We start from the raw sequence: 23,316 nt of genomic DNA on the forward strand, positions 1-23,316 counted from the left end.
TTTATATCAGTGTTTTTATTTTTGTATTTCAAGTAATAGTTCCCGTGAAGATGTAGTCCAAAAAAGCAGTACTCTATAGAAAGGTGTACTTACTCTACCCCCGAATCTAGATCAATTTTTTATATTTTGTAGTCCATACCAAAGGGTATAAATCCCCCCAAAAATTTGCTGCTGAATAATTATATTATTTAACATTTAAAATCTCTGTTTTGTTCGTTTTTCTCTGATATTTAGAGAACTCAAAGACAATGGATGATAATAAGAAATTAAAAAATTTCAAGCTACAAGAGTGTTCAAATAAAAAATGTAAAAACACCATTTTGTAATATTTGTTCCAAATAGATATTTTTGTATTAAGGCCGTGAAGGAGGCGAGTTTGGCCCGTGGCGGAATTATAAGCCCGAGGCCCGAAGGGCCGAGGGAATATAAACTCCAAAGGGCCAAAATCGCCGTTCACGCCCGAAATGCAAACATTATTTTTTATAAAATCATTTAAATCCACCTTAAAGCTTTGAAAAAATAAATGACGTGGGCCTTTAAAACGCTCGTTTCGCTCGCGTTTTAAACTGGCCCACTCGTGCCAAAAAACCCCAATTGACACACGAACGAGTTGAATACAACGTTTTTTTGTTCGACGGCTCCAAATCGCTTAAAATCTTTAAAATTAGCTTGACGTTTCGTTTTGACATTTATCAAAATCCGTTCACATACGAGAAAATTCTCAAATTCTGACAGTGTCGAACAAAAATAGTTATTTGTATATCAAGGATGCGAAATCGTACTTTGACGAACCGAGAGAAAAATTGTCGTCAAGGCCGCTTTGCGGCTGAGACAAGACAATCTCGAGGTACTATGGCGGACAATAAATTTAGGCCGGCAAATTTCTGACATTTCAAAAAAGTCAATGCAAGCGATCATTTATTGTCATTATGACTGATGTGTCAGTTTGTCAAACTGAAGGTTTTCAAGCTGTTTGGCGTTTCCTTCGCCTTTTTTGTAACTTACAGATCATGACGCACTAGCATAACTGATTTGTAGTAGCACTTCTCTCTGGTGCACGCTTCTTTTCCCATTTTTAATTTTGATTATCGCTGTCACGATGACAAGAATAACAAAAATCGAAAATGGGGTTAGTTGAACATAATGCCAGCTTCACATTTTGATGTCAACTCAATGACAGGCCGGCCTAAATTTATTGTCCGCCATATTTTATAGCCAAGGTGTACACAACATTTTGTGTGCAACCCGAAAATTTGTAATTATAAAATGAACAAGTAAAATTTCTTTCACTGTCAATAAAAATAAAGTCGGCCTACATGTCGCCATGTCGCTATGGAAACGACATAAATAAAACAATTCACTTTGAGAAAAATTGCAAAAATGTCCGAGTTAAAAAAAATATTATAAATTGTGCAGTGTCGCATTTGAAACCTGAAAAATCGAAACGGCAATATGAAAAATGTTACAGTGACTTTGAGACTGATGTAACAAGAAGAATGTGAAAACCGTCTCGGATAATGTTATACTGGCTTACCTATTTATTGGAATTTATTTATTGTGGAAGGTAAATGTAAAGTTCTGTTATGCTACGTTGTATCATCTGCACCTTTTTAGGTTATTTTAATCGTGAAAATATCAGGAGCCGTGCAAAGACACAAATAAACCAAAATGTCTGTTGATGACATTCAGAAAATGTTACGAGATATTTTTCTTTTTGATCTGCGAAAAATTATCCAAAATTAACCTAATTCACATGTGTATGTTTCATATAGATGATAGATCGATAATGGGGATCTTTCTTATCGACTCCTCAACCTCATGCGGCTGTCTCATTTGAAATTGGCGGAAATTTCAAACCGGATGAAAAATCTGTACTAATAGTGGCCGTTCCTGACACAAAATTAAACTTTAACTGTAACTAATCCAGATTTTGTAAGATTACATCGGAAATATGCAGATAGAAATGTTGTAATTGTAATAATAAATAAACATAAAAATTACTTTTACTTTTACGGCCGTCGACAAGACAACGGCTGCGAAATTCAATTTCGCGGCCTGTTGTACGCACGCGAAGTGCTCATTTCGCGTACGGTTGCACACAAAGATATACTATAGAGGCCGCCTTGTTTGAACGCAATACAGGATATTTCACGAGTGATAATGAACCCGACGGAATTGAAAATGCAACCCACATTACATTTCCGAAAAAAGCTGGCTCTGAAATTAAAATATCCCGCTTTTTTTGAAAATGTATTGTGGGTTGCATTTTTAATTCCCTGTATATATTGTTTAATTTTCTTTATTATTTTTTAAAAACGTAAAGTAGGTATATGTATAAAAGTTGCTATTTGAAAAATGAATACATATTTGTGTTCTAAAACATATGAATTAACAAATACATACATGCCTAATTGATTTAGTTTTAATAGCACGTGTAAAGTTAATAAAATGCATTAATGTAACTTATTAAATCTCGTAATTCATTGAAATTTAAGTAAATTTTAAATAGGCGTTTACATCTTGTTTACATGATCACATCGTGTCATTATAAACAAACCGAGTGAGCACCTGTAGCGTGAGTTTGCCGGAGTTTCTTTGCCCTTTACTCGACTGCACGCTTCATTTGATTATAATTTAATATTCTCTCCCACCACCAATAGCTACGCTCTTTGCACGCAAAAAATTAAGTGACTCATTAGACTTGAATTCTCCCCACAATCTAATATTTTAGGTTGGCAGTTTTTTAAATGGCTCAGCTATAATGAATCTTAAAGCAATTGCTGACCTTTACATTGATAGCTCGTCTAATATGAATCTTTATTTAAATTTATAACAAATCTGTTTTAAGACTAACTTAGGCTAATGTGCTTCGAAGAAATATTTCCACATTTTGGAATCAAATATATTTTTAGGTAAACAGTCACTATTGTTGTTAAAAGGTTAAAGAAAGAAATATGTGCGAGTAATAACTAATAATATGATACGAAGAATAAGAATTTTTATAGGTACTTGTATAATGGAACCAATAAGGAATTCACGAATAATTTGCCGTTATTGTATCCTTACGTTGGTATCTTTGTAGTTTACTTTACAAACTTGTTTTCTTTTTAAAGATCTTTTGCAATCTCACTTTTTTAAGAAGTTTTGGTCGTCAACTTTTAATAAAGTTGGTAGGTAACTTAAAGTAAGTAAAGTTGATACTTTAATAATGACTTGTAAGGCACTGAGCGTTAAGAAACATAACGTATTATATCTTGTTTGCTATAGAAAACCTTATATTTGGCAGACACAACTTTCTTAAATAAGAGAAGGTTAACATTCTATTTCTGGAACTTAATATTCTTTGACAATTGCAATTATTTTGTTTATTGGGTTAAGATGAAACAAGTAAACAATATCACAACTACTAATTTTTCGTCATTTTCAATTTTTGATTTTTTTTGTATAAATGTTCCATGTTACACATCGAAACATTCAGAATAAATATACCGAGTGGAACAAAAGTATTAAATAATCGCTGTAACTTTTTAATTTGAAAAATTATGAAAAAATGTTTAATATAAAAATTGTTTGGTTTATTATCATTCATGATGTTCAACAAAAATTGTCAACATTCTTGGTATTGCATTTTATTACTTAGTAAGTTAATTTTATCACCTTTGTTTATTTTTTAAAAATTTTATTTTTTTTCCCCATAATGGCAAAACTGTATTTATGAATACAGAAAGATACGCTTGTTTGAAAATCACACAAAAAATGTATGGGTCCTATTTAAAAAACCAAAGTTGGTTGCCATAGCAGCGAAACAAAAGAAGATACGAACAAACTAGAAAGACCAGATGATGCAGGATAATACACCAATCAACTTTTATATTAAACATTTTTTCATAAATTGTCAAATTAAAAAGTTACAGCCAATATTTGATACTTTTGCTCCACGCTGTATGTACTATTCCGGACACGGAATCTTGGCCAACATTTTTTAGACATTTCTAAAAAAAATTATGTAAACCAGTCATTAGTGTCATTAATAAATGACAATTATTAAAAATCACTTTGAAGTTTTTCTTGTGACATCAAAAAAGTAGGGAAATGGCATTATCGAGTCAAAAGTTGGGTTATATTCAATAAAGGTCAGTTCACAGATATTTGTCAGTTAAAACTCAGTCGTGGCCAAGATTCCGTGTCTGGAATAGTACATATTATCTATTCACTTTGATTGTGACCACAACGAAAAACATAGTAGGCGCTGTTTAGCTGTGTGCTGCATACGTTTTACACTAAATATTTGTGTGGTGTGTACATGATGTGAAAATGTCAGAATTGTCAAAACTTGACCATGGTAGTAAAGCAATGATTTTAATGTATTTATCAATATTAATAACGGAAATCAATATTTGAAGTAGGAGAAACTAAAAACGTCTGTCTGATTATGTGATCACGTCTGTTGAAAAGTGGAGTTATATCCAGGTACAGATTATTTAACGTAAAAACTTCGAAATCACCTCATGCAATTCTCGATATTAATGAAGAACGAAGGAAATGGTAATTTGGCAGTAAGACAAGCGCGTAAAATGCCTGGTATAAAGGTAATCAGAACTTTCAATTAGCATTGATTAATACAAATATTTTCAGATAAAAACTAATCAGACAGAAAGTTCAAAAAAATGATTTACAGGGGATGAAAAGGCAGAAGGTATCAAACTACAACACTCACTAGCCAAAATGTACAACAAAAAAGCACAAATAGAGTTAACTTTATTGGTGATGTTCGTCTTTGTGAGTTGTTTTCCCGTTGGCTTCAATAAATGTCTCGAAACAAGTCAATATTAACCGTTTGGTCCCAACTTTGAGAAGACGACTTGACATTTTCTTTTTGAATTCTAAAATGTTGTACCAAAACTCAATTTTATAGATATGCGCACAGTGTACGTCGAAAAACGTTTGCGCAAGTCGTTTTCCGTTCTGTCTTCTGTGAGCGTGACGTTTCTGTCAAAATGGTGCCTCCGAGAGTTGCCAACTGCGACTGGATTTAGTGTTATCTAAAATTCCCTATCAATAACCTAGCAACTGAAAAGTTACTACGGAGTGGTCACAATCAAAATGAATAGATTATATTAATGTTTATTTTGCTTAGTTTTGACATTTTAAATACTTGTGTTGTAAAGTTGGTTGCCTATATAACAAGGGGACACATACCCAATTTACAAACTGGAATTTTTAAAAAACATAATTTTAAATTAACATGCCTTACTTTAAAAAAATAAATTAATTGTCCATGGATTTTATTTAATTACAGACTAAATGACATGCACTGTAGGGGAAAATTGACTTTTATGTTTGGACCTTTAAATATGTCCAGTACCTATTTCCTGCAACATAAATTCATGATTTAAAAAGCTACCGATCGATGCTTGCTACCCGCTTAATTATATTATGCAACCTTCCACATATAAATGATGCCACTGATAATACATAGCATACTCATTTTCATTTACATACATAAATATTTTTTGATATACTAAAACTTAATTTAATCAAATACCTAATTCTTAAAACACGTTTTAGTTCTTTATCCACCATAATAGTTATTTTTATATTAAGTGCGTGAAGTGAGTGTTTTTTGTGCATGAAAAGGTCTTTTACGCCGAAATGCAGGTCAAGGCAGTAAAAGCCTTTGAATGCACAAAAAACATCTTCATGTACATGCAAAAATTCAAATTTTTGTAGGAAATATTTATGAAGTATCAACGCAGTGACCATCTTGCTAGGTAACTAATAGAAAACAATGCGTGAAGTGAAAAACAGAGAAGCTGAATTTTGTGAAATTGCATTTCACGCACTGTTATGTATGGTTCCTATAGTTTCAGTCTTACAATACAACAATGTAAAAAAAATATATATGTGAGAAAATGACCCACTTCACACATAGATATAGGTAACTGTGCGTGAATATTTCCCCAAGTTGAGATGTTAACGTATACAAAATTAAAGTCATGTTTCTTTACATATCTACTAAATCAAGAAGTACCTACACATTTTGTATAACAACAACAAACGCTTGTTGACTTTGACAGTTTGTTTGTAATCATTGTTACGGTTGTCTACAATTTTTAAATTATCTTGTCGAAATCATGCGCTGAAAGCTTACTCTTTCTAACTAGAATGATTGCAGTTACTGAAAAAATAACCTATACGATTGTATTGATAACATAATTACATAACATTTAAAAAAATAACTGTTCAAAGAATTATTCAAAATTTACTTATTGAATTATCAGAAATACCTCGGACATCAATTATTCTGTCAACTGAGTGTATGAAGAATTAGTTTTAACAGAAACTTAAACACTACGAGGAAACATAACGAAGACCGGTTTAGGTAGATTTGTAAAATTATACTGCGCCAAAAAATTGACGCAACACTAACGCATTTTGACATTACTTAAAAATGGAAGAAGTAATTGAAGCAAAAATAATATATTATAATTTATTATTATGTTAATATCATGTTAATACCGTACAACTTCGATAATCCGGACACACGTTACATCGGACACTCCAATAATTCGGCGCCTTCCACGTTTCGGACACTTTGCAATTTTTACCTCCATAATCCGGACAAATCAAAATATTAAGGTTTCTTACCGAAAAGATTTGCTAAACTACATAATATCACATGAAGATGACAATATTGTGCAACTGTTGACAAGTTTGAATAATAAAAAAAAAAGAATGGGCACTCGGTGAAAATGATAATGTCGATTGTGATTTAACAGATGAACAACTAGTCTAAGAAACTTTAAACAATAATCATGAGGATGATGAAAACGAATGTGAATAATCTAAATTAGACGAAAACAAACAAAAATTATCACATATTTTAAACCCGCATAAAATAATTTAAAAATACATACAGTCTGTCCAAAAAGTCTGGAAACACCCAAATGAAAACGTAACGCATAATTTTTGAAAAAAATTTAAAGACAGGTCAATTAGTGTTTTAAAAAAGATTTCTGCTGATGTTTTCTTTTTGGTCTTTTCGATGACCTTGAAAAAGTTTTTGTTATTAAAAAAAAAATAGGTTTTTTCAGGAAATTTCTTTGACCGTCGGGTAGACAATTAAAAGATCTATTAAAAACGGTAGTAAAAATGCGACGTTGCAAAAAAAACCTCTGATGAGAGTTTTTTTTTTTTCATTCTAAATGTACGTTTTTATTCTTTAATACATTATGTAGATATGTAGATTGTTATTGACGAATTCATGATTTTTAGTCAAAAATGTATGTACCTCGCTAATCCGGAAAACTCTCTAATTCGGCGAGGCCTAAAACTATATCTGTCCGGATTATCGAAGTTGTACTGTATTATGTTAATAAAGACGCTTGCATTTGTGTAGACAGGTTTTCTCATCATGAAAGAAAAATGTATTTCGCTCACGGGCTGCAATAGTGACACAACTCGAAAAATAAGTTTTTGAGATAACCTAAATTTTCCCTTTCGATTGAAGCATAGCAAGAAACAGCGATTTCTTCTGTTTGGTGATTTAATGTTGAAGTAGCAGCAATGACAGTATTCCTAGTGGAAAGAAGTCTTAGTTTGCCATAGTTTGTACTACGCCGGCCAAAAAATTTTGGCCGTCATTGTCTGTCAATTCAAAAAAAAAAAATTGTAATCCGTACCTACTTTATTATCATCATTATTACCGTCTTGGTTATGAACGTTATTTTTTGGGTGGTAAATTTCAAAACTCAAAATTATTTTGTTATTTCTACTACACAGAACGTTTACCTCGGGTTATCTATGTACGATTGCTCTAATTTTGTTTATTCATGTCGGATTTTTGGAATATCTGAGCTTCAAACAGTTTAAATTGATTGTCAAAATGACAAGAATCGAAAGTGGGGTTACGATTCCTAAAGGTTTATTTACACTTTACTTGAAAGTCAAGAAAGTGACGGCCAAAATTTTTTGGCCGCCATAGTACTGTGCGATCAACAATTTTTTACATCAAAGAAGATTTTGAGATTATGGACGTATTTCCACAGATGCTCTGGAATGCACGGAAGTATTTTTGGTTGCATATACCTGTTTCAATTTAAATTTGGAAATTTTTGCCGAAACTCGGTCAAACAAGCAACAGCGCTGTATGTCCATTCTCCGTTATTAAAAACACCATTACGAAAGTATACTCAATTTCATATAAATGTGCATCTAAGCAAGCCATGAAAATCTAATTTTCTGTTGGTATTAAAGCTAAAGCTAGTGACTTTGACTTTCAAAGTTGCTTGCTCTCTGCAGTTTTTGTCCATTTTAACATTGCTGATTTCAAAAGCAATGTTACGTCTTTTTACTGATTAAATTAAAGTAATTCTTATTTGTTTTTGTCTTTGTATTTTTACCAAATAAAGATTTATTGGACATGACCTTCATAAATGTGACTTTTGTAAAGTAACTAAATTAAAGAGGCTTTTACAAATGCACAGCTCACTTGATGAACATTTATATGAAATCAATTATAAGATGAATTTTTTATGTTTTGAAGTAAAAACCATTTTTGCCTTAAAATTTAATTCATAATGACAGTTGTGACGCGTATTAGCTCAGTTAGCAAAGATACGGAAATTCTGACACTATCAAAGTCATAGTCGTCCCTTTTCTAAGTAATTGTTGATCGCACCGTAGTATTGTTTGAGTTGTGCCACTCAAAGTTTACACATAGACATAATCGGCATAAGATCTCATTAGAACCAACTTTTCCTATAACTCTTTTGGATATATTCAACACAAATATTCCGTTTTCGGATTCTATTTTTAAACGTCAAATTTGACTTATAACGGAAGTCACATGACAACTTTGAACAGCCACATTTTTAGTCTTTAGACAAGCAGCCACGATTACCGTACTAAAATAAACAAAATATGTATGTCTAAGCCATAACTTAATATTTTACAATTTAATTTTTTTAATCCACCGAAGGACTGATAAAACAAGGGATTCTTTTTAATGTACAGTAGCCAACAAAAAAAGTTAGCCATCATTTAAATGTCAGTGTCATTAAAGCATTAATTACACATTTGGATTTTGATGTGACAGAAAAGTGATAGCAGGTTTTTATTGTCGGCCATTGTAATTTGAAGTATGTGCAAGAAGTAAGCCCATGTAGACCACCGAGACCTAGTAATGGTTTTTGAAAAATGTGTTATTGATCAAGATGCTATGAGTACTATAATAAGATACATCAACAAAAGTTTCTTCATCTTTAGAGTTTTGTTTTGCGATTCTCTGGTTTCAAAAGTTATTAGTTTTGATCGTGTTGCTGTTTTGATCTGTTCCGTTGCGATTTTTTGTTGATTTTTTTAATTTGTGAAGTGAGTGCGTGCCTCAAGAATCTAATTACAAACATCGAAAATGATACAAAGGTAATTTTTGTTCATGCATTAAATAGGAGTACATATTAAATAATCTCTTGCTTGTGTTTAGCCTTTTCCGAAAAAAGCTGGATATTTTAATTTCAGTAGCCAGCTTTTTCGGAAATTCGAAAATGTATTGTGGGTTGCATTTTTCATTCAGTCGGCACATTATTACTCGTGAAATACTGAAATACCCTGTATTAATAAAACCTAATATATTACTCCTACTGTACTGAAGTTTTCTTTCGTCTTTCGTCTTTCCTAAGTGCAAACATGCAGAATAATAATAAAACATCACGTGTAAACCTGCTCTTTCCATTTTTTAAATTTCGCGCCGGATCTATTGTAGCGTAGAGTGAACATTTTTAGTAACATTTATGTCAATCAGTGGACAGAGTTTATGTACTATAATTGGCAATATTAGAACTTACGGGTAAGATGATTTAACGCTGTAAAACATTTTACAATGAGTGATTTTAATGCTTTCTTTACTTAGAGCTGGCCAAATTTGGAATCATTGGTCCAATATGGTCAATTTATCAAACAAGAAAATTTTCTTAACAATTCGTAACACAAGGTTATTTAAGGCCGTTTGCACCATCGTACTAAGCAATGCTTAAGTATATTATATTGGATAACAATGTGATTCCAATACTTAAGTGTTGTTTAGTAGAGTAAGGCCGGCCTGAGATATGATATTTGGTGGGGGAAATCTGCGCAGACAAAATATTCCAGTGGCGTGGCAAAACCCGTCACAGCAGAGAATAGCGGTCACAGTAACAACTAACAATCAGCTGACTTTTAATCTGTTGAACACCCCTATTTTACGAAAAATGAACTCGTCCGATTGATTTCCGTCTACGCTCACCCCCACCAAATCTCATATCTCAGGTCGGCCTTACTCTATGACCGTGCAAACGGGCATTAGTGCGCTTATCTAAAGGCGAGTTCAAACTAAAGGCGCGCGACGCGCTGCGCGACACCAAATTCATCCGCTCGGGTGCTCGTTCGCGTGCATTTGTGGTCGCACGGATTCGGCTGAAAATAATAATAATAATAAAGATTTTAGATGCGGTAATTTTGTAAAAATCGATTTGAAATAACTCTCTCTGCATAGGGATAGTAACAGTGGGATTGACGCCAGCAATAAAGTTGATACAATGGATGCGAAAAGAACAGAGTGCTTGTTATGAAGGAACGTATTTTTCTTTGATGCACCGACAATGCCGTGGATAGTCGTTATTCCTGAGCTTTCTTAAACAGAATCGCGCATTTTCCGTCCACACCAAACGCGCAGAAAACGTTTGCACTGTTGGGCGCAACGCGTCGCGTTTGCTTTGGAGGCACGTTCGTCAACCGTGTCTGTTCGTGAACATTTTCCCCCATACTAAAAGCACGAACATTTGCACGGTGTATTTGTTTGAACGCACCTTTAGAAGTTCATCACTGATTCGCTTCTATTTTTAATTTTTTTAATATGCTGTAACTTGGAAAACAAACCAGATTGCTATTCAGATTTACTGGATAAAATGCCTGCGAGCTGGCAACTATTGTCCTACTTAACATTAACCATATGGACTATCCAGTGACACCGCAGTACACAAATAGATAGCATCGAAAATGTTTCTTTAAATTTGTATAATAATGGGATGCTATTGTCGAAAGAAATTAGTCTCATTTGCAGAGAGAAACTTGAAAGGAATCACAGAAAATTAACAGGAAGTTGTTTACCCATGAATTATACCTAACACAATTTTTATGCGTTTATTGTTTAGCCTTTACAAAAGTTTGTCTATTATTGTCCCAGTTCATTTCATTTTGTTTCTGTGGTTGTCTTACAACTTATCACCATTGGTCGTCATTTAGTACTTTGTTTTCACTGAGTTGTCATTCTTTTTGAATCTTTACACAGACAACACTCTTTGAAGATTAAAAAGAAGACAGTTTTAAAACGAGCATTTAATAAATCCACTACTAATTTTAGCAAGCTTATAATCGGGGCATATTCGAATAGAACGAGAATTTATAACTTCTTCTTTATGTGATGTCCATTTTTCTGCGGGTTAGTTTCTTCTGGCATATTTAAATAATAAAGTCTTAAATTGCGAATTTTGTTTTACAGCTGGACCTGTTCGTTTCCGACATGTTAATTCAAGAACAAGGTGATTTTTAATTGCTGCAGCTGATAATAAATATGGGTACCAGCGCTCCTTGTCTAATCTGAAAGGCGAGAAGAGAAGGCCAAATGAAAACGCTGCGGAGATATTCGATACCTGCCCGTTTCAACCTCCGTCGACCAGCTACATGTGGGTACCTTTATGTCTGCATCTCACGGAAAAAAATAATTACGGGAAGGATTGTAAGTTTTTTTGCGACGGTCGCGGCAGGTAACGCGACGAAGGAGACGTTAATACCAACGTCAACACGCCATCTATAGATATACCGACCATTCAAGAAATATGCAAAGTGTAAAAGCTGTAATAAAGGTTGTATTATTTATCCAATTAAGTTATAAACTTGAACACTTGAAAAACTAAAAAGAACAGTGAGTACTGAAACAGACCAAGAAGAAATTTAAGTTATTTAAATTCTGTCATATATTCTTTACATTTATGGGGTTTAATCGATTGATTTAATTGAATTGTACTCTACTCATAACGACTCGAACAAAAATGTACCATAAATTAATAAAGAACATTTTCTTTTTATATAGGCATTTTATATTTTATGAATTATGAAAGAGAAACCGTTTCTGGTTACCATGCCAGGTGAAAATTGAAAAACGTAATTTTGTGATTTTGCACTTACTTAGAATACGTTATAATACCTTAGCTGGGATATAGGATATAGTACTCGTATAGTTAAATGCATTGCTGATAACATATTTAATTCAGCAACTACATATGTACTATCGCGCGTTCAAATGAAATCCTGGGCTGGGAAGGCGTTGGAAACCGTCAATTGTTGTGCTTTTTTAAAGCGTACATTAATTGGAGCATGTTGACAGCTAACCTAAAATTTAGAGTCAAAAATATTTCTTTTTTTTCTTTCTTTGCAATGTTTTACATTAAAAATAGAATAGCCTAACGATTCTTATTCTCGAAGCAAATATCTAAGAGCACTCTTTGCTGAAAACAAACATGTTCAATTACAGTGGCGGCTCGTGACCAAATTGAAAGGGAGGGCACACTTGGATCAATTCGGATTGTACCCAATACTTTTTTATTGCTGTCTATATCCATGTCAGTGCCAGTGAACACGGTGTTTTTAGATTGATCTATGTGTAATTTTAAAATATCGTCAACTTCGGCAATTAAATTTATCAATCCTCGAAAAATGCCTGGGTTATTGCTCTCAACCCCTTCATCATGTCCACGTAATGCTAACTCAAATGCCCCGCAAAATTTTATCGCGTCAATAAGTTTTCTTAAAATATATCGATTTTGTTTCACTTTTTCATTATGTTTTTGAATTTCAAGGCGATATACCCCACTCAGCTGGTTACGGAGGTCCGTGTTGCCCAAAATTCCAAACTCGACTGAATAAAATAAATGTTTTTGGCTTATTGCATGCTTTTTAACTTTTTGGCCCAAATGTTTTAAATCTGTAACACCGGTCTGAACCCAGGCAGGATCGCAATCACCGGATCCCATTACCAAACACACGAAACAATAAAATGAGTTACTTACTCGTACATCGCAAGCACATAACCAACTAGCATTATTGTACATACCTCTGTTAAAATTTCTTACCACAGTTTTACCCTTGATCAAATTTTGTTTACAAATTTTCAGGTTTGGACGAGGTGGACCCAACTGTTTAATTTCTTTCCGCTCTTCAAATCCAAGTCCAATGGCGGTTTTTAAATTTTAAATTGATTGAACGGAATTCATGATAATATTCGTAAATAGCACGACTGCGTAGAGCACGACTGAAACCTAATGTTACTATTAATGCAGAATGAAAGCAAAAAATAAAAGCACTAAACACACGTTTGATTAAGAATTAGACGACAAGCGTTGCGAACTTGCAATTTGAAATTCATAACTTCGGATGCAATCGAGCTAAAAACAATTCAACGTTGGATGAAGTCCGGTAAATTATGTGTTCTTATTCGCTGTGGGCAAAGTCACCCTTGCCCACAGAGATGGGCATCGGCGTCATAGGAATTTTTTAACATGATGTTCTCGGAGAACTTGTAGAAGCGTCGTACGTCGTAGGGGAAAATAAACGAAGCGGGGCAAGCTAATGCTTGCCTACGCCGCGAGGCGCTTTTGTAACGCAAGATCCAAATGACGCTGAGCGGCGCGCAAAATACAAAATGCACTCATTGTCACATTCGAACTTATTACAATTTAAATATTTGAATAGACTATATAACGATTTTTATATTTATTGTCATCCTTATTTTACAATTTGTTTTGGGGGGGCATTGCCCATCTGCCCCTCCTGTACCAGCCGCCACTGTTCAATTATGTCCCGATTAAACATAAACAAATATCACTCATGTCAAACGGCGGGAAATTCAAACTTTACACTGTTCTAAACGGTTTAATTTTTCCAACGCCTACTCAGCCCAGGATTTCATTTGAACACACGATACATATTTCTGTATGACATTCAAATATTGCAAATTCTATCTGTTATTATTTTTGTCTAATGTTTGAGAAATACGTTATACAACAGTATGATTACCATATAAAATACGGATTTTTTATTATTTTGTCTTGGAATAACATAACAATTAGTTTACATTAAATAAATATTAAAAATATTATTTCGTTGGTTGAAAGCAAACTGTTCAGGTAAATTCATCCTTCAATAAATGACGGAGGTAAATGCGTGGCGCAAGACACAAACAAGAAAAATTTCACTAAAAGCGTCATTACACCAAATGTTTTTGTGTCTGAGATAATAATGGTTAGAAGTTTAGGAATGAAATTCTATGTCAGGGACAATAATGATGAAGCACCATCGTAAATGGCACTTATATTTTACATCTAATAATAGTAATATAGTGTCTTAAGAATAACTTTTTTTTCTGGGTTTTGAAAAACTTTTTTTTGTTCGACATTGTCAGAATTTGAGAATTTTCTCCTATGTGAAGGGATTTTGATAAATGTCAGAACTTGTCAAAACAAAACGTCAAGCTAATTTTAAAGGTTTTAAGCGATTTGGAGCCTTTAAGGGGCTCGTCGAACAAAAAAACGTTGTATTCAACTCGTCAAATTCATCAAATGAACTACTATTTTAAATTATATTTGCGAGCGTATAATACAGGGTTATTATAAATGTTTCTAGCATCGTAGGTGGCTGGGAGATTAATTTTAGGTGTGCCGCTTCATAAAGACACATTCCTACAGGACACTTGACGGAAACTACCGCAATACCGCCACTTATCTACGATACTAGGCTGTCTCATGTTATGAGACTAATGGCACATCCAAAATTTTTGTGGTTTTCTAAGCCAACTACGATGTTAGAAACATTTATAATAAATACCCCTGTATATCTTACATATGGTCTACAATATTCTTTTCTATGATTATAAAAAAAAAACTTTATCATATTTCATTATTTTTAGTGCGTGAAACATCTGTTTATGGTAATAGCGATAAAAAGTAAAAAGCGTTAAAAAAGTGCCGTAGCGTATCATTATTTCACTCTAGGCGTTGTGCAAATACATGAACCGAAATAGCCGAATCATAAGGAGTTTTTGGCTTTAGAAACGTCAAATTTAAATTTTTGTTTTGATATTGATTTGTTTTTCTAATTCCAGACAGTCGTAGAAAATATTATTGTAAGGAATTCGTCAAAATCTCTATTTCATATACTTATTGCATAAATAACAATTTCATAAATTATATAAATAATAGTTATTTTTGTATTAAGTGCGTGAAGCAGGGTGTTTTTTGTGCATGAAAAGGTCTTTTACACCGAGACGCATGTCGAGGCAGTAAAAGTCTTTGAATACCTTCACGCACGAAATATAAACAATATTTTTTCTATAATTGCTTTCAAAACTAAATTTAAAATTCAAATTTTGAAAGAAATCTGAAGTAAAGTTTGTCCAGCGAGAGATTGGTTGACATAAAAATCATTAAATTCTACGTAGTGTACGTAAAATTTGAAACATATCCTTCAAACAGTAACATTTTTGCCCTGAAATTATGCTCTAATTAATGTATTCTAGTGCATTTTGTAGGTTGGGTTAATTTAATACAATTTAAAATCTCCTAATCTCTCGCTGGACGGAGTATATCAACGGAGTGACCATATTGGTAGGTAACTGATAGAAAACAGTGTGTGAAGTGAAAAACAGAAAAGCAGAAATCGCATTTCACACACTGTTATGTATGGTTTCTATAGTTTCAATTTTACAACAGTATAAAAAAATATATGTAAGAAAATGACCCACTTCACGCATAGATGCGTGAATACCAATTTTTTGAATCACTTATAGAAAAGAGAATTTTTTGTGTTAAGTACAGTTGCGGCCGTTGAAATCTCAGACAGGAAAGATTTAAACACTCTGTATAAATTCCGAAATTTGATTAGCGTAAACAGGATTTTCATCAAGGATTATAAAGTCAGTGTCAGTATTTGACATATTAGGTCAGAATCGCGCGTAATTTTTGGAATGCCGCAATTACCTGATTTGCAAAAATGTGTTAGACTGAGGGACGGTGTGAGTATAAGAGCCATTGCGAGAGAAATTAATGTGGATAATGTTTGAGTGACATTTAGAGAAACGTCACTTTCAATACCATTTACAAAGCCAAAAGTTTGGCGTTGTCAAAGTGTCTGAGTTTTCAACGGCCGCAACTGTACCTATAAAACTTTGGTCATTGTTCACTTTAACTACTTCTGGAATTTTCGCGTTTTTTCTGGCTAGACAGCCTCAGGGCGTCCTCCTAGATCGTTTCCCACAATTCAAACCTTGTGCAAATGAATTTTCCTTACCCTTTAGTTATACTAAGACATTGGCGCGACCTTGACGCGACCTAGAAACAAGAGAGAAAAAAAGCCATTTGCACAAGGTTTGAATGGTGGGAAACGATCTAGGAGGACGTCCTGAGCCTGTCTAGCCAGAAAAAACACGAACATTCCAGAAGTAGTTAAAGTGAACAATTACCAAAACTTTTTTTGGTAATTTATTGGTTTTAATTTTTATTTGCATTTTCTGGGGTGAGTTTTCTAGAAGTGATCATCAAGAATACTAGTTATAAAATACAAAACAAAAATTGTACAACACATAATGTTCTTGGCAAAAGCCGATTTCAGATGTATGCTTTTATTAAGTGCCAATACTCGACGTTAGTTTTATATCCCATTTTGTCACACAATTGTAGGAGGTCTGAATTGATAGTCATGATTTGCTTTATTAGTTGCAATAAATAAAAATTATTCTAAATATTTGCTGCTCTGGAGTGAGGATAACTGACCACTAACACTACCAAGTCTAATAATAATTAAAAATAATTCCTTTAAAATTCTTATTATGAGTTTTTCAAATGAGTTTCAAAATTGGTCAGGTTTAATTGTGATGACCTTAACCTAATAGTTCTTTTGTTTACTATAACACAAAATATTTTTCTAAAGACGTGTAAGTGAATACCAATAACATGACCACTTTGCCTGTGTTTTAAAAACACGTGTGCTCTATATTTGTAATAGTGTTAGTCATTAGTTACACAATTCTGTCACATCGCCATTCTTACAAATCGTCCTCGAATTTACTAAATAATAAAGCGTCTTTATCGCTAATTGCATTGTCCAGGTTATCTCAGTGTATTAGTCACATAATCTAACATCAAAGGAGCGATAACACACCTACCAGGGACGTATTCGAGTAACTCTGCAGTCAAAGTCACCAGACGGTACTTCACTGGAAGATAATACTCACAGCATACAGGAAAGTATAATTAAAGTGGCCACAGACACGCGAAATTCGCGATCGCGACTTACGATTAATCCAGGTTTTATTGTAATTTAAGTAATTTAACGAGACCTCGTTGCATAAAATTGCAACCCGAAAAATCTTCTTGCAGACGACAATGGCCGATAATGAAGGAAACTGTAGACCGTGAAATGCACACCCTCACTAGCTGCATCACGTAACAAAGCTGGTTTCCGTACGAAACAATAATTTCCCATCAAAAGAGGCGAAGGAAGCACGCATCTGGAACGACGGATGACAATAAAAGGAGTGCATGTGCCGAAATCCACCACGTCCGATTATATCTGTAGACTGTGACCGACACAGGTCACCTGTAAGACAGCTCAGGTGGTTCCATTCCTCTCTTGATGGTAGGTTCACCGGCCGAACCCCAGGTTCGCATTTAATCTATCCATCGGATAATAATGAAATCAAAATTTATTTTCCTTTTACCGTCCATATTTGCATGCTCATATCGACCCGGCTCCGTCATTAAGGCGTCCTCTTCCTGCTTATATTTATTTCACATAAAATCCGGGCTCTAATGTGGCAATATCTATTCAAGTCGCATTATCTGAAAATATTAAAGACAAAGTAAAGCTGAGCTGAAGTATCGGCGCTGAATTTTTCGTAAGTAATTCTCCTACCATACTTATGCAACTTTAACGTCCACTCTTTTTTATGATTTTTTTTTTCTTTGATGACCTTACTTACAACCAACAAAATATTTTAGTATCCAGTACCTACTTTTCCAACACCTTCGTTTGGGGAGAACAAAAATGTAACAATTTTTTACAATTTTATTGAAAATCAATTGTCATTATGGACATTTCTATCAAATAATGATAATTCCTTTGCACTATTTTTAATAATTTCGTATCATCTTTGCTATACGGCCACTTTTTACACAATATCCAAGCTGAAACCAAGGCATGAAATATTGAAGTTACAGCGGAACGTAGTTTTCTCCAGCAACCACCCATCCAAACACTGACCACGCCTGAGTCTGCTTAACTTCATTGATCGAATGATGATAGTAAATATGTATTGACATAAATATACATATACATACGAGTATCAATATTAAATTTAGTAATTTAGTATTTGTGTACCATATACATACTAAACTTTACCGACAAGAAATACTTAGTTAAGAAACATTCACGCAAAAGTCAACAACTGCAATTTTCGAGTTAGACACTGATTCCATGTCTTATTAGTTATTGCTGATTTGCACAGACTGCCTAAATTTGCTTTAAACAAATGTTTGTACATATTTCATTAACAAATTAGGTACAAAACCTAAAAAAAAATACAACTATAACAGGAAGGTATAACAAATATTTCTGATAATTATGAAATAGTAACTTATTAAGTAAGTAAGGTATGCCAGTGAAGAAGTGGAAAGTGGATTAAGAGCAAAAGGAAGATGGATGAATCTAGAGCTGAGTGAAAGGGATAAAGACACAGATAAACAAGAAAGTATGCAGATACAACAGGAAATATCAGAGGCGCATGACAGAGGAAATTCAGGAGTTCCTGGGGAGAGAGAGTGCAAAAGAAAGAAGAATGATGGCGAGATTTAGATGTGGGAACGAGGAGAGAGAAAACGGGTATAGGATGCAAGGAGAGGAAAGAAGGTGCAGAATGTGCTATGAGGAGAGACAGATAATTGAGTACATCTGGAATGGATGTAGCGAAATGAGAAAGAGGTAGAGAAAGGAACGGGGAGAAATACTGAATGAAGACGGAAGGGAGATAAGATGAATGAAAGAGATATGGAAGAGGAGGGAAAGGATGGAAGAAGAAAGGGATGGGGGATAAAAAAAAATGTTAATTTTTGAAATTGTTATTTTTATGTTTGTAATCAGGAATCCGAAAGCTTAGAGGCCAAATAGAGCATTTATATAGTACCTAACTTATTAAGTTTTGCATGAAGATTCGTTTAAAAGTGTACTGCCCACTATACATTGTCTTTCCTTCGCTTAAAAATATTTATTTTATAAGGTAAACTTACTGAACTTCAAAGTTGATTTTAAGACTTAGGATGTATATGTAAAGATAAAGCAGTTTGTAACGATTGTACCCTGCGATCAACATTTACTTAGATAAGGGGGGGCTATGACTTTGATAGTGTCAGATTTTCCTTATCATTGCTAACTCAGCTAATAAACGTCAAACAACTGTCACTATGAATCAAATTTTAACGCAAAAATATTCATCATGGAATCATAATGGTGTTTTCAATAACGGAGAATGGACATACATTACTGTTGCCGGTTTGGCCGAGTTTCAGTAAAAATTTCCTAATTTAATTGAAACAGGTATATGCAACCTAAAATACTTCCGTGCATGTAGAGCATCTGATTGTGTAGATTCGGACATACGTTTATACTTCCAACGCCTTCTTTGATCTAAATAGTTGTTGATCGCTGCTTTCCAGAGCAAACCTTAAAAACAACGTAACACCTTAAAAACAAAACAAAAAACATGCAAGATCCCCATGTGGATCTTGAATTTTGCTCAACAGATGTAATTTAAGGATTTCAATTAATTTTTTTTTGAATCAGTGTTCTTGAATAGAAGCTTTAACAACAGTAATAGGTACATATATGTTAAGCTAAGTTTCCTTGAAGCAATACCACATTTATAAACAGCTTATCATGTCGTTCTTCTTTAATATTCCATAGTAAGTAGTTTCTAAAAATTAATTAAAACAAGTCCTCCAGAATTTCAAAAAAAATTGATCTTTTCGGATTGTGGTATTCTTATGGTCCTCCCTCGTTCAAATAACATAGTATCCTATTTTCTTGGCCGGTTATGTCTTCGTTGGTTTCTAAACCAAATTATTGTGACTATTTTTACAGGAAATATAAAGAAAAATAGTTCCTATTTAGACCTTACTACGTAGTATCTTTTTTTTAAAGAATATCAACTCCAGTGTAAGAAAATTATCGGTACCGATTGATTTTACTTATTTTACTTACGTTAATTCTTCAACAGAAAATTCCTTTTACTATATTACTAATACATACACTGTGCCAAGGCGATCTCTATTTTAACAGGCCGTGACACTGACTTCAGAAAGTGGTCTGTGGAATGGCCCACTAACGTCTGGCAACGTTGCTTCGCCAACCTTTGAAAAAAGTTACTAGTTTTGAAGTTTTTTGATCACTCACTGCCACTCACTATTTTGTCATTGTCAGCTGTCAGTCAATTATCACTGAAAGATTTTTCTAATTCTCCTATTGCAATTTTACTTCAGTCAAAGTATCCAAGTCAAGGTAATTAGGTGTATTCTGTTTTATAAGATAGCTATTGTTAGTAAAATTTCATAGAGTCCTGTACTCTAAACAAGTATCCTATCCAAAATGAACATAGAACTCCTTTTAGTTCACCGTGATTGCATTAGTTCCAGTGCAAATTCCAACTCATGCCACCTGTACACTGTACAGCTCAGGGCAAGATTTTTTTCTAAAGTCGTACTTACACAGAGACCATTAAAGACTAATAAAGGTGCAGTATGAATTGTTACAAAAAATAAATAAGAACTGCAAAAGCTACCCACTCGGGTGTATGGAGCCTACCACCAATGCAGGTTTATAATTTAAAATGGATTTTAGACCTAATGGAACGAGCAACAAAGACCTCACTACAGACGTAAGAGTACAAGTAAAAAAATATAAAACAACTCAACTCCTTCAGTGTTTCCGATTTTCATTTCAAAATTTACTTTCAAATCTTCCAAATCATGTATCATAATTAAGTCACTCGCATTGCTACTATTAATTTCAACGTCATCCAAAATCTCCAAAGATGTATTGTCTTCAAAATAAACATCATGTGCGCACTAAGACGCTTCCTCTCGGTACCAGTCTTGTTAACGCGCCAGATTATTCATGCATTCTAATCTTCTTCGATGGGAATTTGAAAACGGTAACGTAGGAAAACTTGCTTGAAGCACAATCTGACTTGCAATTGGGTACGCAACATTTGTGTCATGTTTATTTTTTCAATTACTGAAATTAATTGTCCTGTCAAAATGATTTTTGAATGAACCGCCTTTCTATGGAAGTGCCAATATTTTTAAAACTCAGGATGCTGTGGAATGGCCCATAAGAAATTTGGCAACACAGCCAGTGCCCTGGCCTGTTAAAATAGAGACCGCCTTGACTGTGCCCATTTCATCGGTTCCCGCCTTAAAACTACAAAATAGGCAACACTATTTACTTTTCGGAGATTGCTGTTTAAAAAAAAATGTTTTTGAAAATTTTCAAAAGGTTGCATTGAATATTACCGTCATGGATGACATCAGTCATCAAATACTTCAAAAATTAAATGATGCGTTATGTCACTTCCTGGCATATTAAATGTTTCACTTTGGCTAACTATGTTTTTTATTTTAAAAAATAAATAATTTCCACCAAGATATCTGTGCAATGTATTACGTGTCGCCTATTGCTAAACCGTAAGGCGGGAAGAGATAAAATGGGCACCCTGTACTAGTAATGAATAATAAAACCTCGAATAAAATTGAAACTGCAAGGATTCTTATTAAAACTAAAATTTCCACTATCTAAACAAAACGATTATTAATAAAAAATCCAATGTCTGAAGTATTATATCGAATGTTTTTTTTTAATTTCACCTCGTAGTAGGCGTTAAGAGTCGATTGTGAACGCACCACTCGTGTAAAATGTAAGATTTAAACAGTTTTTGTAATATCTAATTGTTAAAGGTGGCTTTCCGGACTGTTTATCACCATGTAAACAACCTCATAACGGCCGGAGTCCGTTATAGGTGTCCTTTATGAGCGGGAGCGGCCGTTATAAATGACTAAATAACTATAGCAACGTAAATCTAAACTTTATTTTTCAACTTTTTTTACAATTGGTACAATAATTAATGTTTAATGTTATGGGACACACCTTGAATTAATCGAAATCCGTATGCCACTAGCAGATGTAGACGAGATCGAAGATGATGCTTCAGAATTTTAACACCAACACAAGCGCGATTTTGCAGGGAATAACGATGACTTCACTTGCTCTGCGGCCATCCGGACATTGGGAATATCTTGATCGCAATTTTTTATTCATTTCAGTCGTTTATTTTCAACGGAAAGTTAAGTGTTAAACAAACCTGACAAACAGCAGCAAATGGAGACAAGATTGAAGATGATGCTTCACTAACACAAGCGCGATTTTGCAGGCAATAACGATGACCTCACTTCCGGACATCGGGAATATCTTGATTGCGATTTTTTATTGATTTCAGTCACTTATTTTCAACGGAAAGTTAAGCGTTGAACAAATCTGACAAACAACATTGAAACAATTTTCTTTCACAAACACCGGTTGACATGACGACGTCCTCCGCACACTTATTAATCATTCGGTTTTTTCGATGGCGTTGAAAAAAATGTGTTTCAAAAAGATAATTTTGAACGAATCGTAGAGATATTACAAAAACTATTGTACAATACACGTCCGTTAGGGCCTTTACAGCCTCGCCAGTATTATTCGACTCGCTCTGCGAGCTCGTCTCACAAAATTTCTGGCTCGGCAGTAAAGGCTATCCTAACGGACTTCTACTGTAAAATACTATGACCGACTGATCCGTGATCCGTAACCTGTACAATGCGTTCACAATCGACTCTTTAACGCCTACTATGAGGTGAAATTTAAAAAAACACCGATACATCAGAAATAGCATATTTGATTAAATATTGAAAGTACTTTGTATCTTTTCAAAGTGTATTTAAATAATGAAGTCGGTTTTTATTATCTCAAGTAATAAAGTGAAAAACATTGAATCATTCTATAAATAAGGTTTGTTTATACGGGGTGATCAAGAAGGACTGTTTAAGTTGGTAACACTGGATCGTATTTTAAATCGTATAACAGGAGTAACTTCCGGTTGTTGGTGGCTTGTCGTTGTTAATGCTATACCTATATCAGATA

This window comes from Tenebrio molitor, chromosome 2, assembly GCF_963966145.1.
Source record: "Tenebrio molitor chromosome 2, icTenMoli1.1, whole genome shotgun sequence".
In the NCBI taxonomy this organism is placed as follows: Eukaryota; Metazoa; Arthropoda; class Insecta; order Coleoptera; family Tenebrionidae; genus Tenebrio; species Tenebrio molitor.